The following is an 8,814-nucleotide window of genomic DNA, read 5'->3' on the forward strand; positions in this document are numbered from 1 at the left end:
TCTTATAAGCACTACAGAATTAAAAGGGACCTCTTATGCTTCTCTGACTTTATGACACATATATGGCCTAATCACCAAGACATTACCTCTAACCCATTTTCGACATATGCCATCTCCTGTTTTAAAACAACTCTCATTTATAGCCATGCATTCTCAATTGTACATCCACTCCTAAACAAGAGCCAAAACAGTATTTGAAAATGAACTTCATTTAGGAAATAAGAATAAAATGGACACGTTTCTGTTAAAGTGAGTTTGTTATATTATTAAATATGTAGAATTATCACCACCATGAAAAGGGACAGTGTTTATGGCATGACTTGGGTATATAAATGAATGCTTCCTTAAATAAGTTAAACACACACTGTTTATTTGAATGTTTCATTTTGTTTCTGCTATTAAACAGGAACTAAAAAACCCAACTTCAGTCAATCAGTAAACAGGATCATTACTTCTGTTTCAGATTCCAAATCAAGGGTTTCATTTCATTTTTCTAGCACAATAATGCATACAGATGAGGAAGTCACATTGCAAATAACTTGTATCAGAATGGTATTTACTATGCTTATGGTAAGTAATTGACATTATTGACTTAATTCAGGGATGTAGAAAAACACCAAGACTAAATTGATGAGAAGAATGAAGAAGTGCATCAGAGTGTTAAAAATCTGAAATCAGAGTAAAGCCCATTATTTAGTTTGTAACTTAAATATACATATGCACATATGGGTATAGAAATGTACAAATAATGTGTATGATATTGATTCTAATTTCCCACAGGGCAAACAGAAGAATACTGATGGTTCAAATGGGTATTCTAGGATTCATTATCAATATACTATAATACAAATGTTGGATACGTACTATGGATTTACTGTCCCCATTCAACTTGTTCCATTAGCAGCTAATGGCCATATAAGTTTTTTTATCATTTTATTGCTCAAAGGATCTTTATTATTGAAAATTATATTATACTGTTGTGAATCAGATCACCCAAACTGAAAATGCGACTCAGTCATTGGGTGACTTGCCACACACTTCCTTGTTATTTCTTGCATTACTTCCCAAACTGAAGATTAGCATCACTTTGTGGGTCACAAGTGCCTTGCTGGTCCAGAACAAAGTCAACCAACAGCCTTTTCTGTTGAGTCCTTTTTCAGGGATGCTTTTAGGGGAAATTGTCCCAGGACTTACATATGGAGGGAGCCATGTCAGCAGTGACAAACAGTACATTCAAATGGGCAGGTTGGTGTTCAAATGGGTATACAACTCTTGGGATCTCACAGTCTTATGGGCAAGGAGCATTACACACACACACACACACAAACAACTTGTGAAGAACTGTGTGTGGGGAGCTTCTAAAATAGTATTGACTTCTTAGGGTGGCCATTTTCTCAAAGGTGGTGCCATCTTGGAGAAACACAGCTGATGCTTCTCTTTGAAGTGGCACCATCTTGGAGTCATTCCTTGGCTGACAGAAGAGGAGCAATGAGGAAGCAACAAATGTAGCTACCAATGAATTTACTTTGCTACATGGAGTAGGCGGTCTCACCCTGCCTTGAGATCAATTGGGCTGCCTTTAGGCAAGAACAAATGCTTACAGCCATTTTCATCTTAACTTCAAAACTCCTGGTAGTCATCAGATGGTTGGACTTCTTCTGGGTTTGTTCAGATAGGATTTAATCTGCATTTAGCAACCTAATGTACCGTACTTCCAGGGTCAAGGCTGCATTTCTGACAGAGCCAGCCCTCCCATTACACAGGGAGAGTGCTCAGGCCCTGCTTGCCACTGTTTGGGCCTGGCCACTGTGAAAGCAGCATGATGGCATGATCCAGCAGAGTTATTCTTATGTTCTTAGGCCATTATTAGGTCTCAGGCAGCTGATTTGGGGGGTCATGAAAGGCCAGCAAATTGTCAAGTATTTAATGTATGACAGTGGTACCTCAGGTTAATAACTTAATTCGTTCCAGAGGTCCGTTCTTAACCTGAAACTGTTCTTAACCTGAGACACCACTTTAGCTAATGGGGCCTCCCAGTGCTGCCACACCACCACCGTGCAATTTCTGTTCTCATCCTGAAGCAAAGTTCTTAACCCGAGGTACTATTTCTGGCTTAGCAGAGTCTATAACCTGAAGCGTCTGTAACCTGAAGCGTCTGTAACCTGAGGTACCACTGTATTGTATTTTACTGTCATGACGGGAGAGGGGTACTTGTGGGATCTACTGCCTCAGGTGTTGAAATAACTTGTCTGGCCTCTGGTACTGTGCATCTTAACTTTGTGAGGAGGGCACCATTTGTTAATCCTCCTCAGGCTGGAAAATGTCTTCAGCAAGCTCTTGCTCCAGAGAATGTGAAGTAATAGTTATAAGATGTACTCTGTGCACAAAGTATGGTGACTTTAGAACAAACTCAAATAATCAGGCATGACTAAAGCCCACCAGAAAATGGTCTTCCGATGCCTCAGGGCCTGGTCTCGAGAGCTTTGTGGAAGGCCTGGCCTGAAATTATTCCAGACCCTGGTGAAATATAAAACAAAGACCGGACACCCTAGCATTCCAACAGAAAAGAAAAGTAAAACTCTGAGCATGAAAATGATACATTTTCCTCAGTACACAGCCATCCTTCAAATAACTAAAGGTCAACCTAGGCTTGATGAGAATTGCCTAAATACAAATAGCATGCAGTTCTTTGGTTATGCAAGAAGCAGGTGTGGGGAAGCCCAAACAGCCTCAGGACTATTCAGTTAGAGAGGGAAAGTTTAATTCCATCTCTCCATGCTAAAGTTTGGAAAAAAGATGCCTCTCTCTGAAGCTGCAATTTGCAGCCCAAGGGAAATATCTTTTGGTGCCAATAGGCAATTCCGCCCCCTGCCCCAAGCTAAATTTAGCTCCAAGAGGAAAGCTTTTCTTCACACAGCAGCAAAGGAAGAAAGGGTTAAATTTCCCCTCCATGTCTGTTCTGATCCCATTATTATCACACACACACCCATGATGCAATAAATATTTTTAAAAGTCTGCATGTTTGCTGCAAAAACTCATTTAAGATCACTGAATAAATAGAAAGTTATTTGCACAGGTGCATATACATGTTTAAAGTCTGTACTCCTAAAAAGGGTCATTGTTTTATATATATTGTATTTTACTCAATAATTTAGTAGGAGCATTTGTGAGCCTAATAATATATAGGGAATATTCATATGCAGATAAAGGAGGCATTAAGAATCTTTCACAATGACAAATAACTCATTCAGCTCCTCCTGATAAGGTTAAGAAATGGAGAGTTTGGCTTCCCTGCAGAAATCCTTTCCCCTTTCCCCTTCCTTAGAGAGAGAGGGGTCCACATCCTCTTCCACAATAAAATGTTATTTTTATGGATCCATTATTTTACTTGCATCTCGTTGTCATTGCATATTCATGCCTTCATGACATTATGTCATTGTTATGAATGTATATAAAAATACTATATAAATCATCCTAATGAGATAAACAATCAGTAGGGCCACCTCTTAATCATACCAGTCATCATTTTGTGACCAGGATACATTGCAAACACACAGTGCAGACTACAAAGAATGTTATGCAACAGTATTATTTGACCATGTCACTCCTAACAAACCCAGTCGATAGTGTTCATGTCATGACTCGACTCGAAATAGCTCAGGGGTTACCCCAACGAAGCACCCTCGGATTGGTGCAACTCCTGTGTGTAGGTAAAGCCTATAAAATCCCAAAGAGCCTGGTTGTCGTTAACTAGCTTATTTCACTTCCTTCCATCCTCAGTAGACAGCATTAATTCTGTTTCTAATTAGAATTGCACAATTTAATTCTTCTGCTCTGGGCTATACAGAAGATATGGTTCATGTAACAGCAGCTTGGAGCGTACACACTTCTTGTAATCTGTTTGTAACTCGTGCTGCAGATGCTCTAAGAGGCAGTACTTCTGATGTTACAAACTGCAGTTGGCCGTACACCAGGGATCATTTCCCCAGCATGCTCGAGGATCACTCTGCGAACCGCCCGCTGCGTTTCTCCAGTTGAAACCAATCTCACTGCTGCTGTAAAAGAGCTATGCTTCTGTTAGCAATGATGACTCAGTACATTACTGTGGATTTTCCTCCTTCTGTGAGTCAGGTATCATATACAACAGCCAGTGGAATTTTCTGTTTGTTGTTCCTCTTCCTGTAGCAAACCATTAACTTTAACATATACATATATATATATATATATATATATATATATATGAAAATTATATCGAATTAAGCGTCCATCAAGCCAATTCCTGGGGTGGGGTAGCTTTATTAAATAACCACTGAAGCGATCCAAGAGGAAATGCTTCTTGTGAGCCTGGTCAAAACACACAGAAAATATAATGTGTTCTCTTTGTACTGCATTACTGCAGGCAGAATGTCTTGTAGAAGATAAATGGACCAATCCAAAAGATCCAGATGCACATGGATATCTGACACATGCAGGCTTCCCAGATCATTTCAGTGGAGGAATCATTTATTTATCCAGACAGCAACAGAAGCCAAGTCCTCCAAAGGGTTCACTGTCCATTTGTCTGTCTACAAATCAGAATAGAGTTGTTGAAGTACAAACAACCTCTAATCATATACAAAATGCACATTCTATTTAAATCAATGGTTGATGTGGATTACCGTATATCAATGAATATCTACAAAGCTGCTTTCCTTCTATAACCATTTTCATATGGTGCTTCAAGTCTTATTACACCACAATAGCAACTTTTCCTTCTTCTTGAAAGCTTTATCCTACTACCTGACTTGAGCTATTGCTGATAGGCATAAATGCATGCTAGCGAACAAGCATTTATGAAAGCTTACACATGTTACACTATGCTTGTTTAATAATCAATCACGCAGTGTTCACCCAACATCTTTATATGCTGTCATTTTGATTGAGACAAAGTGCTCCACGCAGACTTGCATTGTACTAGAATAAAGGTGTGCTAATTGCAAGACAAACTTTTATGGTACGTATCTCTTATGATTTATGACAAGAGGCTTTTTTCCTACATACTGAGAAAATGTCAGAATATGATACTGCTATGGTTTGAGGAGTTTGACCTGATTCACTTGCAACGCTAAGCCAAACCATGGCTAAGCATGAATGTGCAATTGTACAGCTATTCATAGCAAAGATCTTGGCCGTTTCACTTCTCTCCTGGTCCTGCTGCACTAATACCTAGTTTTGTTTAGAGGTTTGTTCAAATACAGGCTCATGGTTTGTCTCACTTCAGATAAACCACTAACCATACATGGCATGTGGCCTTCAAGGATGGATGCTGGTGTCTATTCACATCCACACTGGAAGATGGACGAGGTAATACATCTCTCTATACATCAGAGATGGGGAACATACAGCCTTTCAGATGCTGTTGAACTATAGCCCCCATTATCTCTGAATACTGGCTGGAGCTGGAGTCCAAGAATGTCTAGAGGGCAACAGGTTCCCATCCTGCTATATAGACACTGCAGTGATGTGTGTGTGGAGCGTTGCATGTGTGTCAGGGTTCTTCACAGCAAGCAGGGCCTGGATGCTTTGTTCACCCCAATAATACTAAGGTTGTGTGACATTTTACCACCTGAATCTTCTCAGCAGGTAGGAAAGGTAACATGTACACAGTTACAACATACAGAAAAGCTGAGGCAAGGATTTCAGCCCACAGCAAACTCTTAAAGGTATTTAACAGGAAACAACCATTCTAACTATAACTAAGTGTCTCTGTAGGAAGACACACAAAGGGTTTAATTTAGCAACAGTCTGCACCATAAAATATTAGTCAAGTGCTAACATAGCCATTAATACTCTTTTTTAACAGAAGGCAATTTCACAGACTCATTTACCAACTGGAATCTCCCAAGTCTAGTTGGTAATTGTGCTTTTTATTCATCTCTGTAAATTCCATTTAGTGCTTTTTAGCTGTTTCTTAGCATAAATGCATTGAATGTTGTTAAATTGGATTAATAGGTTTTATATGTAATATATATTATGTATTCATTTAACTGGAGGTGTTTCAACTCATATTGCCGCAATCTCTTTTTTAAAATGTCGTTTTATTTTGCAGATTTTATTTTATGGACTTTTTTCCCCTCTGGAAAGACTTGCAGTATATGTTTATGATGTATGCTTTATAAATAGAGATATACTTACCGCAGAAAGTTGGGGTTGTGGTCATCTTTAGCTCAGTTCACATTGTTTTGGCCTGAAGCAAGCCAAAGGAGAAAATCAATTCAGGTGCATTAGAACCTATATGTGAAATCACAAAAATATTGTAGGAGCATTTAAAAGAATTATGTAGCTGCTGTAACTTAAAATAGATACAAAGATAGGGCATTGTGCTCCAGCTCATATTCTCTAGAAATTTTATGTGCAGCATAGTAACATTTTAGTAGATGTGAGCCTAACATTTCTCATTATATGAATTGGACTTTCTCTACAAAAATGAAATGAGTAGACTGCTGTTTCGATGAAATCTGTTCTTAAAGAAATAAAAATAAATTAGATTCAGATTTAGCTGTGACATCAGTCAACAGCTCAGTTGGTTGATCCAAAGAAAGCTGATTGGCTCAATCACAAGTTTTTGTTATTAATATCCTACATTAATTTTACAAATTAAATTTCAAACTGTAACTCATTTATAGAAGATAGCAAATGATGCGGGGAATGAATTTATAAACCAACTTGGGAGGTTAATTTATCCTGAAAGGTAGTTTAGAAATCTGTTAACTAAAGGAGGAAAGGAGGTACATAAACACAAAATAATAATAATAACAGCAACTATTATAATTTAGTGTCAGTAGGGATGGGAGAGAAGCATTATTCAATTTATATTTAAATGTGAATCTCCCCATTCTCTGTCAGAAATAACAGGCCACCCAAAAAATAAGCAAAAAACACTTCTTGTTGTTATTTCTTTATTTATTAAGTTTATGAATCACACTTCCTTCAGAAGGAGCACAGATATGATGTACAATAAAAGATAAAACAACCATGTATAAAAAATAAATAAAACACACACAAATAACCATTACTATCTATAAAATAACAAAACCATTCAAACACAGGAATCATTTGCAGCTGTTTGGCATTAAAATAACAGAATCTCTATCAACTAAACGCAAAAAAAGGGATAACAATCCCAGCTCCAGGTGGGTGGGTGGGTGGGTGATCCAAAGTGAGGGGGCCACCACAGAGAAGTCTGTGCCATATATCCCTGATTCATGTAACCTAGTAGCGGCCATGAACAAAACCCCATACCCACCAAATCTTAGGGAATGAGTTAGCTGGTATTGGAGGAGTTGCTCTTGGATTACATACACACACACACACACACACAGAGAGAGAGAGAGAGAGAGAGAGAGAGAGAGAGAGAGAGTATTACTGGATATAAAGATATTCACCAACATTCTCAAAATATGGCAATCTGGCAGTTTCAACATGCAAAGTGAATATTTGCTTTGTCCCAAGCCAACTAAAATTAGTCCCAATGAAGCCAGTGAGACCAATAATTTGTGACTAAATTTAATACCATTGTTGCCAGTCGAAGTTAGCCTGCAATTCTATGCACACTTACTTGGGAGTAAATTCTAATGAAGTAAATGGAACTTACTCCTCGGTAAAATTGTGCTGCATGTCACAACTAACTTTAGCTGAACTGGAGTATTTACTTTGAATATAAATTTCTTTTTAAAAAAAAGAAAAGGAAAGGAAAAAAAGGCTATACTAAAACAGATAGTTAATCCTTACCACCCAAGCCTGCCCACCTTCTGAGTCTCTTCTTTTCTTCTTTCTGCTATATGGAAACAGTGTTCTTTTCATTCCTTACTGTGGTTTTCAGCCTTGACATTGTAGAGAACAGAGAGATACTGTGCAGTTCTAAGAATTATCACCAGTGTAGCTCCCAGCATGAATTGTCCTGTTCCCCTGTTATTGCCGCACACTAATAAAAGCTGAACAATATTTGCAGGTTTTGTGAGATAGAAAGAGTGATTCATATTTAATCTTACAGTTGTTCACTCTGGAAAAAAAACTTTCAATCTTCCATCTGATTCCAAATGTGTTCTTGTCATTTGCATACGAGGTATATTTTATTCAGATGTTTTTATCTCTGAAATCTATATCATTTGCTCGTTCTTGGGGAGAAGGTTGTCAGTGAACTGTTTATATACTCTGGCTTTGGGTATGGATTTGGCAGGCTTTTCCCTCCGCCCCCAAAAATCCTCACAAACAGCATGGAGGCTGTAGATTTCTGTTCTGAGCACAATAGATCAACAGCTTTATAACAGGCAGCAATTCCTTGATAATTATTGGACCTGCTTTTTTAAGTGTACCATTCTTAATTTAATGTAGAAATATATTAGCTGTGGCCTATTTCTTGCCACTTCCAATATGTGTACAGGTTTTTAATTTCTACACCAGGTTTAAATATTGTTTTAATGTCACTGTAGGAATAATAACATCAAAGAGTGACCACAATCCAGCAAGAAATTAGGTGTTTCTTAAGCCACACTAGTCAGAAGAATGTTGACTGTGCATAACAGATTTAATTGTTTAACTGCTTTAATTGTTCGGCTGTCTTAATGTGATTGTTTTCTCGTGCAAAGAATATATGAATGCTTATATTTTAACTGGTTTTCACTTTGTAAACAGCTTAGAAGCCTCTCTTGACACTAAGCAGCATATAAATTACATTATGAAGACCTTTCTGTTCCAGCAGGCATTTAAAGTAAGTTACATTATGCCTATTTATGGGGTTTATGTTTCTTTACCTGTGGTTTTTGTCTGTTTTGA

At 37.9% G+C, this 8,814-nt stretch overlaps 1 long non-coding RNA gene across 2 annotated transcripts; it reads right to left on the reverse strand.

The window, feature by feature from the left end:
• Positions 1-367: 367 nt before the first annotated feature.
• Positions 368-7,818, reverse strand: LOC310745087. 2 transcript variants are annotated; one of them, XR_014539916.1, is made up of 4 exons: positions 7,771-7,818; positions 7,286-7,327; positions 6,175-6,270; positions 368-4,565 (listed from the first exon to the last, which is right to left on the reverse strand). It is a non-coding gene; the product is annotated as an uncharacterized lncRNA (long non-coding RNA). The 2 variants fall into 2 exon arrangements; XR_014539917.1 differs by lacking the exon at positions 7,286-7,327 and having other exon boundaries at positions 7,771-7,814.
• Positions 7,819-8,814: the final 996 nt, after the last annotated feature.

Source organism: Podarcis filfolensis (assembly GCF_964270895.1).
Source record: "Podarcis filfolensis genome assembly, chromosome: 11".
Lineage (NCBI taxonomy): Eukaryota > Metazoa > Chordata > Lepidosauria > Squamata > Lacertidae > Podarcis > Podarcis filfolensis.